At 39.4% G+C, this 12,783-nt stretch overlaps 1 protein-coding gene across 23 annotated transcripts in view; it reads left to right on the top strand.

Annotated features, from left to right (window-relative positions):
* The window catches only part of LOC307257360 (neurexin-1a-like), a gene marked incomplete at both ends in the record, with an annotated part of 267,488 nt that overhangs the window by 80,314 nt on the left and 174,391 nt on the right, over window positions 1–12,783 (top strand). The window lies entirely within an intron of this gene.

The raw sequence follows: 12,783 nt of genomic DNA on the forward strand, positions 1-12,783 counted from the left end.
CACTCGCCAGGGTTAAATTTACACAACACTAGTGTGCAGTGTTAAAATGTAACACCAGTGTATTATTTTTGAACACTGAATAGAGTTGCTTCCATTTAACACCACATCAGATTTAAAATTGAACTCGATATCTAACCCTCTAAAGAGTTGATTTATATATTTTTAAAAACACTGTGGGGAGTTATAATCCCTAATGCTATACATGGTCAAATATTTAGCTTATACTATTACTTCTAAATCATATTATATTCCTACAGTACGGTATTATTATAAGGAAGAAAAAAACAATGCAAAAAGTTTGTATTTCTAAATAAATTGTATTTTCAAGTACACCACATTTAACCCTTGTGCCCTCCTCTCCCATTTTTGTGCATTTTTGCAGACTTTTTTTTTTGATTTGGTGATAATTTTGGCTGTGTTAAAGCTTTTGGCATGATTCTTTTTAGGAACTTTTCTTTTGAGTCAAATTTTCAAAATCCAATCTCTTTAATTCATGTGTTTCATACTCTGTCAGTAAATGTACTATACACTCACCACCTTCGTGCCAAAAATGTCCACGCTCACAAAAAGTGCTATTAAATCATCATACATCAATATTTTTTTCTGATTTGTTTTGCGTAAATCTCTTAGACAACTTCTCACCGACTCAAAACTACCAAATATTCAATAATTTTCAGGATTTTAACCCTTTAAATGCCAGTTTAAGCATTTGCATTATTTCAATATTTCATACCAAAAAACACAAAAGATGAATTATTTTCCATATAATAAATAGTAGGGGGATGTGGCATTAGTGGTGATTAGAGTATGGGATATGTCAAAGATTAGCAACCAATTTGATTTGATTGCATTAGTATTTTTTATGTAGTGCCAGATGTAACATAAAGCACCCTCTCACCACCTTCGAGCCAAACATTTACACACACAAAATCTGCAATAAAATCCTCATACATCAATATTTATTTCTGATTTTTTTTGCTTGAATCCCTTAATCAACTTCAGCCTTGATCAAAATGACCAACTATTTGATCAATTTTAGGATTTTAACTCTTTAAATGCCAGTTTAATTATTAGAAGTATTTATTATTTATAAAAAAACAGGGGAATCTGATATTGAATGTTCACTCAATACTTTCTCTACTGTGAGTGCCCAAATGTTCTCCTCAAACATAGCCTACAACTAAAAAGCAACCCTAAATAAATAAATAAACAGTAAAACCTTCAAATCTAAGAGTAAAATTAATATTTTACTAGGAATTAATTTGTGAACCACTCACTGATTTTTACCTTGACTTATATGAGGATGAATTTACAAAAAGATCGACTTATTGCCTTTTTTAATTTTTTGCAGTGAGGGCAGGTTGAGTTGCTCTAAAAAAACTGCACCACAGCTCCCACCGTAATGTTCAGACTTCAGAATTTGCATCAAAGCCCTGATCATAACAATGAGAGGCTTTAAACAAAGTCCATGAGGTGATTGTAACTTTTTCGTCTGTGGACTGAAACTAACGGGGGGAGGCGGCTCGCTGGACATATATTTAGTCGCGCTGTCAGTTTGCCGACATGGCTCTGTGTATTCAGGCTCGAGAAATGCAATCAGACCGTAGGAGCCTTTTCCCCCTAGATAGTAAATAATATGGATGTAGCATCCGGGCTGACCTCAGTTATTCACACGGCATCCAATAATCCTGGTTTGTGCGCGTCGCCATCTTGTGAGATTTTTACTCCGCCTCACTCCTCTTGCCGGAAAGGGGAATCGACGTCACGTCGGGGGGAGGGAGATAGCTGACGTATACCTCCGAGGCAAAGTGAGGGACAACAATATCTCCGGTTATCATTTTAGCTGTCAAACTAAAGTTTTTTTTGCGCTGCGGCCCTCACCGGCGAGGTGTCACTGTACACATGATTGGGTATACATTTGAATTAAATATACATATTTGCTTAGACATACTTACACATGGATGTTCCTAGCCACAGTTTGAGGGATGTCAGATCATTTTCCAGTCCAAAGAAAAGAGTGTGTCTGGAATAGACTCCCGCTTCTTTCAGACAACCACCAACGGTTTGACTTCTGGAGTAACACTAGCTATATTTTGAAATCAACACTCTAGAGTGTTTTGCAGACTATGAAATTTGACTCCCTGTATTAACACCAACTCTTTTTAAATAATAACTCTCTTGTAGTTAAATTACACTAAACCAGTGTTGAAACAACTCTATATGTTTTACACTCCACTCCAACACTGAATATCTAACACTTTGGATTTTGCTGTGTATGGTGTTTGTCTGCCCGAGTGCATGGATATTCTCATGCAAACCGTTTCTGTCCTTGAGTGTTTGTGTTTACAGTGTTTCCCTTGGTTAGATGTCATGTAAGATTTAGTTGCCTTTTATTGGAGCATGCTGTATGCAAACTCCAAGAACTGGAGAGGCTTGGCTGCTTTAAACAGTGCCTCACCTTTAAACAGAGTAGCTCCTGTATATTAACAAAAGATGGACTATCTTGTCTCTTGTCACAGCCTTTAAGTCCTCAAGATGCTGATTTTTGGAGTTGTTTATTACACCCACTCCAGAATACTGTTCTTATTGTTGGAGGAGTCCATCCAACCGATCTAGATTAATGGACCAGCCGCAAACTATAAATGTCAGCCTGTTTTTATTTCAGACATATATTTGATTTGGAGGATCTTTGTGAGTTGGGAGCTTTGAACAAGGAGCATTCTCCAGTTTTCCTATCTGGTGATGCTCAAAGAGGCAAGATAAGTTTATGTACAGTATATAGCACAATTCAGACACAATGCAATGCAAAGTGCTTTACAGGGGCATAACATAATCTACACTCAACAAAAATATAAACGCAACACTTTTGTTTTTGCTCCCACTTCTGCTTTGCTGAGATAATCCATCCCACCTCACAGGTGTGCCACATCAAGATGCTGATCTGACATCATGATTAGTGCACAGGTGTGCCTTAGACTGTCCACAATAAAAGGCCCTGTGAGGTGGGATGGATTATCTCAGCAAAGCAGAAGTGCTCACTATCACACATTTAGACAGATTTGTGAACAATGTTTGAGAGAAATGGTAATATTGTGTATCTGGAATGAATTTTAGATCTTTAAGTCCATCTCATGAAAAATGGGAGCAAAAACAAAAGTGTTGCGTTTATATTTTTGTTGAGTGTAGATTAGACATTAGAAATTTAGGAGATAGTAAAAAAATAAAAAACAAATACAGGCAGACAAATTTACCAGAAACATTGTATTACTTGTGCACTGATCATGGTTTAAAGATGGGCTTTCCTCAATCTCGAAAGACATTTTATTCGAGAGCAGAGTATCTCAATCTTGCGCACAGGCACACATGCACACCACCAATTATCGTACATTGTTTTTGCGGAAATCTGTGATTGTGATATGCTGATGTAGAAACAACTTGTTTTGTGTAATCGTGCTTTCAGTGCTGTCAACTATCTTGAAAATGTCACAGGAGGAGAATATTTGATTTCAGTTGGAATAAAGACATTCGGATATCGTGTCTAGTGGGTCTGCACATAATACCTTGTTTTGTAAGGAAATTGTGTTTTTTGATGTTGACATTGCAGGGGTTTGTATTGTTATTATAATTTCAACTGGTTTAGGTGTCAAGGGTATTTAGGAGACAAAGCTCTTTTGTGTGTGTGTGTGTGTGTGTGTGTGTGTGTGTGTGTTTGTGTTCCCATTGAACACTTGTGGTTCCACATCAGTTCCGTTGCATATTCTACAGTATGCATCTTTTCATGCTGGCATGGATGTGTGCACAGGTGTATGCATCTTTAAAGTTGCGATGCAATTCGCTGCCGTGGATGAGGTTGTTTTTTGTGTCCCTATGGGAGCTGCTCCCGGAGGAGGGTTGCCTAGTACAAACCTGATTGAAACACTGCCAGTTAGAGTGAGCAGCTGTGGACTGTGTGTGATCTGGCTGACACTCTAAAATGACCAGTGTCTTTGTTAGTTCTATTAGAATGTGTTGGCAGGTTTCCACCACCCTCAAAAACCATTGTTTAAACAACACTGGTACTTCATATTTTTCTTTAGAATGCTTCAGCATGATGCAATATTGAATTTTAAATGCTACATTCACCACAGTGTCATGCCGTATTAGAGAGAGACGTTGATGAAGATAGTGGCTATAAATAACAGGATGTAGCTGTGACCTTCACTCTAGCCTTGTGCCGGCAGTTGCTGTAAACAATGCTGTTCTTCTCTATCTGTCTCTAATATCTAGTTTGGACTTTGTAAAGCTCCACTCCATGGCACAATATTTATTCATATTATACATTCATATTCATAGAATTGAAAGATAAATACACAAGGAGGTGTTATTTAGGATCTGCAAGAAGGGGGAAAAGTAATAATATTTTCTAAATCACGATGACTTAAAGTGTCTATCTTTAGGTTATAAGCACACTCTGCTGTGTACTATTGTGACGTATGCCTGTTCTACACTATGTGCTACTCACTATATATAAAAAACAAGGTAATTGTCATCTCGATCTTTAGTAGTATAACTTTCATTGTTATTAGTAGTGTTCATATACTGTATAATATTTCCATGTTTCCTTTCTCACATTTTAAACATAATGATAGTTAGAACAAAACATGGGCCACTTAGCAGTGAAAAAAACAACTGACATCTTTAAACCTTTTTTAACTGCACCCTGATGAGTTTCTGGATAAAGTAAAAGTATGCCTTTTACCTGCAATCAGAGGCGGCCTTAACGATCTGGGGGCCCCATTCAAGACCTAGTGTGGGGCCCCCCACTTTTTTTGTATTTTCTTGAAAAAAAAAATCGTAATTTTTTTTTTTTTTTAATACATATTTCTTGTGCATGCATGCTTGTGCATGCTTCCCGCAAAAAGAAAACAGATTGTAGAGTTTTATGAGATGATGGGCCACTGGGTGCAGACTCTTAAAGGGCCCCCCCACTCCTACCTATCTAGCCATCCTCATTGGTTCCCCTCATCAGATCCGAAACTCCACCATAACCTGCATTACTTTCTCTGGCAAAGACATCCCTCTATCATCAACAATCACTAACCTTGGTGTCAGGTTTGACCCCCAGCTAACCTTTGAGGCCCACATCAACCACCTCTGCAAAATATCATTTTTCCACCTAAGGAATATAGCCAGACTTCGTCCCACACTCACCTTAAGAGATGCAGAGAAGCTTGTCCACGCCTTTGTCTCCTCCAGACTCGATTACTGTAATGCACTTCTCAGCGGGATTCTCAGCAAGAGCATACAGAAATTACAACACATTCAAAACAGCGCCGCTAGAATCCTGCTGAGAGTACGCAAATATGAGCACATCACTCCCATTCTTCACTCACTACACTGGCTACCCATCTCCGCTCGGATCGACTACAAAGTCTCCCTCCTCACATTCCAGTGCATCCATGGCAACGCCCCCCAGTACCTCAAAGAACTCCTCACCCCCCAGACCTCAGCACGCTCACTCCGCTCCACCAACAGCCACAGACTTCTCCCCCCAAGGACTAAGAGCCGCACACTGGGAGACCGAGCCTTCTGCTCCTCTGCTCCTCGACTGTGGAACACCCTCCCAGAACACCTGAGGGTTCCACAGTCGATTGATTGTTTTAAAAAGGGCCTTAAAACGTACCTTTTTAAGAAATCTTTTAATCTGTAATTTTTTGCTCATGTTACTTTGATAACTGCTTTTAACTCTTGTTTTAACTTATTTTTTTTTGGTTGTTGTAGCACTTTGAGATTTTTTGCTAAATATAAAGTGCGTTATAAATAAAATTCATTATTATTATTATTAGTCAGGTACACTGACTTTTCAGCACATATACAATTAATGGTAAAAACATATTAATGAAGTCAGTTTTTCTCACAGGATTTAGGGATACTGTGGGAGGGACCCTGGTCCTTGTTGGGGAGTCCGGGGGCATCCCCCCCGGAAGAAAATGTGTGCCTTTTGAATTAAAATGCATCAATCTGGTGCACTTTGAAGGGAAAATTTAGAGGCTATATCAAATCCTGAGATGCAGCAGGAACATTATTTTTCAGATTTTTCTTAATTTTCTCACAGGATTTAGGGATACTGTGGGAGGGACCCTGGTCCTTGTTGGGGAGTCCGGGGGCATTCCCCCCGGAAGAAAATGTGTGCCTTTTGAATTAAAATGCATCAATCTGGTGCACTTTGAAGGGAAAATTTAGAGGCTATATCAAATCCTGAGATGCAGCAGGAACATTATTTTTCAGATTTTTCTTAATCAGGCAGCACTCTTTACTCTGCTACTGTAAAAACAGTACAGTAGATTGGTCTGCAGACTCATGTTCTATGATGGAGAGACTCATTTCAACAGATAGGGTGGATAGCTACTTTTTATGAACAGCATAGAATTTACACATATAAATCGTATTCCTGTATGTGTGTGGGGGCCCTAAAGGCTCATCATGAAGCCCCTTAGACAGAGCTACTAATGCTGTTTTCTTATGCTTTTGTATTTCTCCCCCTACTAGTTGAGGGGCCCATGATTTATTTCCTTATATTTAGGCTTATTCCTTTTTGGACCCTGTTATTGACCTGAGTGACTGAGCTCTTTGACAATGCAACATGAAAAGTTACTATGAGGCCTAGGGCCCGGTAGCCTGCTCAAGAATTATTTATAAAAAAAAAATAATATAATAATAAGGGGGGCTTGGGGGCCCCCCAGAGGGCGGGGCCCCATTCAATTGAATGGGTTGAAACATAGATAAGGCCGCTACTGCCTGCAATCCCAGTCGCCAGCCAGGATTGCAGGTAGGTGCTATCTGTGATGCTATTGGCAGCAACTGTGTGGAAATTGCTTGGTGTGGGGACTGCTCCGAGTGACTGTGAAAAACAGTGGAATATGTTGACAATTTAACCAAATTCACCCTATGGTGCAAACTGTTTAACTGTTTCCTCTTATGACAATAGCCATACACCTACAGTAGGTTTCCATTTCCTTTGTCCCTCATAAAGAAAACAGGAGGCTTTGGTTCTTGAAGTATCTTTAAATTGACGTGGCAGGATGCAGCATGACTAGTACATTTGAGTGGTGATTTAATCTGTTGTGAGGGCAACTTTCATCTCTGAATGTCATTATAGCCTACATAATTGAAAACTATCTTGTTTGAATAAAATATACTGAAACAAAAACACTACAAACAAAATGGAACAAAGATACAATTTGTGGAATACATTAGCTACAGTGCTAGCCTAAAGCAAAGCCAGTGAAATCCGACCTGCTTTCAGAACAGAATAAATGTTCGTAATTTTACTAAGTTACAGTCTACCTCCAGCCCACTAGGGGGAAGAGTTCCTTAGGGTTGCATCTGTGCTTCCTGTCTTGTAGTATTTGAGCAAGATTTTTTAAATATTTAGTTTGTATGTTTACAAACTTTTTAATGTTTAGAATGTGTTGGCACTGTCCTGCATGGAATTATTTGCTGATACATCTGTAAGTACCTTTCAATATATTTCAGTTTACTGGTTATTGAAGTGTTGTTCAGGTAGCTATATAAGCTAACTAAGGGAGGACTGTTTTGCTACCACAGTGACAGTGTGTTGGTCATATTGGAAGATATGTTGTGATATCTTTGCCATCGGTGTTTGAGTGTATGTATAAAATGTGTATTGTGAAGCGCCTTGTGACCCTGGTCTGTGAAGGGCGCTATATAAATACAGCTTACTTACTTACTTACTTACTTACTTACTTACTTACTAAAGTGGAGTTAATTTCAATTGAATGGTTGAATTTAATAAGTCCATCCAAAATACAAGAGGTTTTGAACCCTAGCTGGATATAGAAGGAGACTCTCAAGTTCTGAAAGTTGAAAAACTATGTACGCATGCATTTCTTGATCAACCTCTGACTTTTATGGATAAACTCATTAATCAAAATAAGACTTATTTATAACTTGATTAAAGTTATGTAGTTATATCCTGAATGACAATCAGTATGCACTATATGAAGCATGCGTTCTAATACGTGCTCATAACAACTGACAAGCTGAATGGCAAAGCCAATTATGAGTAAGTTTGCTATGGACCAAGTGTTTCTGCTGACTGACAGTGGGGGAAGGGGACTCTCTCGGGGCTCAGCAAGACACCCTTCGTACTGTGAGTCTAAATGACACTGTACTTTAAGCTTGCACAGGAGGGAGTCCACATAACTCAGTGTGAGTAGTCTCACATACATCCACACATGCTGACTCCTTCAGTACAATGCCTGTGCACATTTAACTGAGCAAATTGAGGCTCTCGCGTTGATTCCTACTGCTCTGTCAAGACGGCAAGCAACAAAGGCAATCAGCTACACAGAGAGATTTTTTTATTTTTATTGCAGACTTAAAAGCAACATTTGATATGAAATTGTTACACTCATTGAAGGAGAAAGGAAAGGGGGATGTCACACAAATAGATTAGGAGTGATTCATAAGAAGAACACAACGGCAGAGAAAAGGGGGCTGGAGAGGTGGAACGGAGACAGCCATGTGCAGAAATACAATCAATGAATTAGGCATGCTTACCTTGCAAGCAGAGAGAAGTTCCAGACATTTCATTAAGTCTTTTGAATGGCGTGATAATCGTGTCATAAAGTGTGTTCTGAAAGAATACGCCACTTCAGCAACTCTTCTCTCTGTCATAACGTAAGAGGCTTAGGTCGGCCTAGTGACGCTAACTTCCTATCATTTTAATAGACTGCCACACACTAACTTCTGTATCATTTTAATGGGCTGCCAGTCAAACAGGGTAACGGGGTATGAATGGGAACAGAGTGAAATCCGGTGTCAGTCACACAAAGCCTTACCACAGGCGATTAAGCAACGTCGGTTTCCATGCTGCAAGACTTTAAAGACCAATTTAATTTATGGCACGTGCGCTCCTCGAAAAATTCAAGGTGCTGCAGTTCAGAGGTGAACTGTGAACTTGCTTAGAACCCTTAGAAAAGTTAGTGTAGCACAGCAAGCTCTCTCTATTCTTTATCTTGTTACTGAGAGCTGAATAATGAGTATTTTGAGTGGTGCGAGGGGCATGTGTGTTAGTGAGATCTCTGACAGAGAAACAGTAATGTAGTGTTAATCATTATGCTAGGGATTGTCATGAACAAGACCACACCATTGGCAATGGGCAACATCATTAGTGCGTTTCTTTTAGCCATGGCTATACTACCCCAACTTTAACCACTTAAAATAGCTATGGATCCTGTAGTTATGTGAGACTCTGTATCATCGTTAAACAAATGTAATGAAATTTCTTTGAATGCACTATGCACAAAATGGTTCCAAAAACTTACAACATTATGTTCCAAGACTGTTTGGATGATGAAAGTGATAAATAATGGTGCATCATTTTTATTTTCCATAATTTCACCTTTAGTCTGTCCTGGTATTTTTCACACATTTTGCTTGTTATCATCAGGTCTTAAATGTCGGATTGGATTTATTGCAATTAAAATTGCAACCCTACCCCTGACGTTCATTTCCCAGGTAATTGTTCTCGTACCCTGCTAAGAATGTTCCAGACGGTTGTGTGTGTCACTATTTGATGTTGACAGGCAGCGTGCTCCCCTAGGTGCAAGTTAATTTAAAAAACAGCCATAGAGTAGCTGATGCCAGATTAGTGTCAGAGCAAAGTGACTGATGAGCTGCCTCCTGGTTGCTCGGTCACATGCTTACACTGTTGTACATATGCTCCTGTTTGTAGGCCCCTTGGTGCTAGATAATAAATTAGTGATTTAGTTCTACCGCCTCTCAGCTTTTATTGGCTGGGGGTTAATTGATATTTTGGGGACATTTATGCTGCCTCACCTGTTTCTGCAGGGAGGGCACACTCGCCTAACCATTTGTAGTGTCTTCATGCAGCCCCCATACCACTTTCACTCTTTGTGACACCAATTAAATTTGAGTGGCGAATAATTGTACGACTTCAATTGTTCGACCATCAATTTGGGTAGTTAATTCCGCACCACAACCACACATGTACTGTGGCCATAGATAATGAGGCTCCAGAATAGCACTTACTAATTACATGCTATTGATTAACAATTATTTATATGGCAGAGGACGACCCTAAATTCTGAGGAGATTATGAGAAAATCAGAGTGCCAGGGCCTTTTTGTTTTTGACACATCTATTTGGAATAACAAACAGGAAAAAGCAGATGTGTGTCTATTTACGGCCCTTCCCCGGGAATTACACTTTTTCTCCTGTTCCTGTCTTTTTCTCTCTTCTGTTCTCTGAAAACAGACCAAAGGATTTGGCTCCTATCCATGCTCCCATTCAGTGTCATGACTCAAGGGCATTGTTGCCAGCAGCTTGCAGTAGTTTGATCAACAGTAGACCATGAGATAGCCCAGAGAGACAAAAGGGGAGAACACCATGACAAAACAGCCTTCTTCAAAATCAAGTAGCTTTTTTGTTGTTTTAGCACCGAAATTACACATCTGAGCGACACACTCTGCCGCTAGATATTAACACTGCACATTGCTATGTCTGCTGCGATCCTGTGTCTGAGAGAGATGCACACACAGCTTTTCATACTGTTTATTTTAATAATTTTAATTTTCCTTTCAAGGCTCAGAAATGATACTCTAAATGCACAACATATTCAGGACACTCTTTGAATATGGTAGTATTATGAGGTTATTTAATGTTGAAGACATTATCACACAAAGCATATTTAAAGGGGATAATTGTCAAACATGTCAAATTCTACTCTCCGAATGTGCTGACTCCACAAGAGGGGAGGGCTGTTTGGTATAGTAGTCAGCATTTTACATGATTCTGCTTTGAAGTCTGAAGCAACTCAGCCATGCTGTCTGTATTTGTTTTTTCTGTGTATTTTTTTAGTGTGGGCACTGCCATTCACGCTCACATGTTATTTGAGAATAAAAAAATACAACATTTTATAGTTCAGAAAAAAAGACAATCTATCATGTTTGACATGCCAATAGCAATATAATGCTAAGTTTCTGCCAATTTGTAATCATACACTTTGGATATTTGGAAATTGGATCAAAATAGAGGCAACACATTAAATTAACTGTTTTTAGAATTTTAGAATGTTTTTAGAAATACTTTTTCTAAAAATGGCTTCTACAACTGAAACTGGCGCACGTCATTGTTCTCAGCTGTTCGCTGATTGGACCGCCAAAAATCTGTCAGGAGAAAACCCACTAATATACCGCTGGCCCAGACTGACTATTGATGGGAAATGAAAATTGAGCGGAAGTCGGTAGGCAGGCGGTGCCAGCTACCAGACTGCCAGTGTTTAAATGGAAATGCAATTTTTGAGAAGATGTACGCCCCTCGTCCTACTCTCTGCTGAGCCAGTAGTGTTAATTCCTAACAACGGCCCGGCTGTACACAAACACAATTCATTCTTCATTGGTTAGGGGAATTAAGTGTGAAGTGCAGACATGGGGATGTATTGAGAAAGAGATGAGAATGACCCCAACCTATTGACTCTATTTGTTATGTGGCCACTGAGCTTGTGGAGCAGGGATGGGTGGGTTTAGTAAAGAGGGTAGAGGTCTCTCATTTGCACTGATAGGGGGCTCAGACATTGAGGGGAGGACCAAAGAGTGGTGAGATCCAGTCAACTTCAATTACGGGTCCGTGCAGTTTTCCCAGAGGTGTACTATAGTGCCTTTAAGGGGGAATCAATGGGGTGACAAATTGTTGTGGACAGCAACCCCTTTTATTTGTTGTGTTGTCGTATGCTTGCCTGGGTGCTACTCTAAGCGTGTGTGTGTGTGTGTGTGTGTGTGTGCGTGCGTGTGTGTGTGTGCGTGATCCTGTTTGTGTGTGCGTGCAGCGCCGCGCACACATATTCAAACGTTTGTCTGTGTTTCGTCGGCAAGCATACTGTAAATATGCAGTGCTCTCCATTTATGATAATTGAATGCTTTGGTCCATTTGTGTTTCCGCGGTTTATTTTCTGCTGGTGGCTTTAATGGCTTGTTATATGTCTAAACCTGTTTTTAAACGCTTTCTAATGGGTGTTCAAATGCATCACCCTCTGACGCTCAGTGCCGCTTTGTTTGTATAATAACAGTGTTGAGTTTATTCTATTTTTTTTTTCATTTTTTCTGAAGGTTATTTTTTTCTTTGTCAAACCCGTCATATCTGAGAATGTCTGATGGCTGATGAGTGCCGACTTGCCCGGCTGTACTGCGAGACATATGCAGCTGAATTCATTGTGTTTTTAATGGTGGCAGCTGAGTATGAATAGTATGAAGCTGTCACAAGAATGCTTTTGTATCAGTAAGTTGTATCCTGGGAGACTGTCGGTCAGGCAGCTGGATAAATATTGGTGTTTGGAAGTATTGGGAAGCCGCACAATTCAACTCGTTGTTTAGGAGAGTAACACACTAGCTAAAGATTATGATTGCATCTATATACCACAAATATTGATTTGTAGAAGTAGACATACATTGATATTGACTAAATGTGTCTGGAGATTGCTTTTATCTTCCAGTATAATTATCAATTGAATTCAGCAAGTAATATGCCTAACAGAGAGCTGACTACTGTGCTTCATTTCATATGTGTCAATATAAAAAGGATATCTGAGCATTTGTTAGGCATGCGGTCTAAGGTCGCTGAGATGCTTTACATTGTTTTGTGTTGAGCCTTAATAGTTACATTTCACTTCACAAATTGTTTGGTGACAATAATGAACATCTCATAATTGATTTGAACGTGCAGCAGAATATCATTTAATGCAATGTGGTTGTAGGGTGCTTT

This window comes from Ammodytes marinus, assembly GCF_949987685.1.
Source record: "Ammodytes marinus genome assembly, chromosome: 11".
Classification (NCBI taxonomy): Eukaryota; Metazoa; Chordata; class Actinopteri; order Uranoscopiformes; family Ammodytidae; genus Ammodytes; species Ammodytes marinus.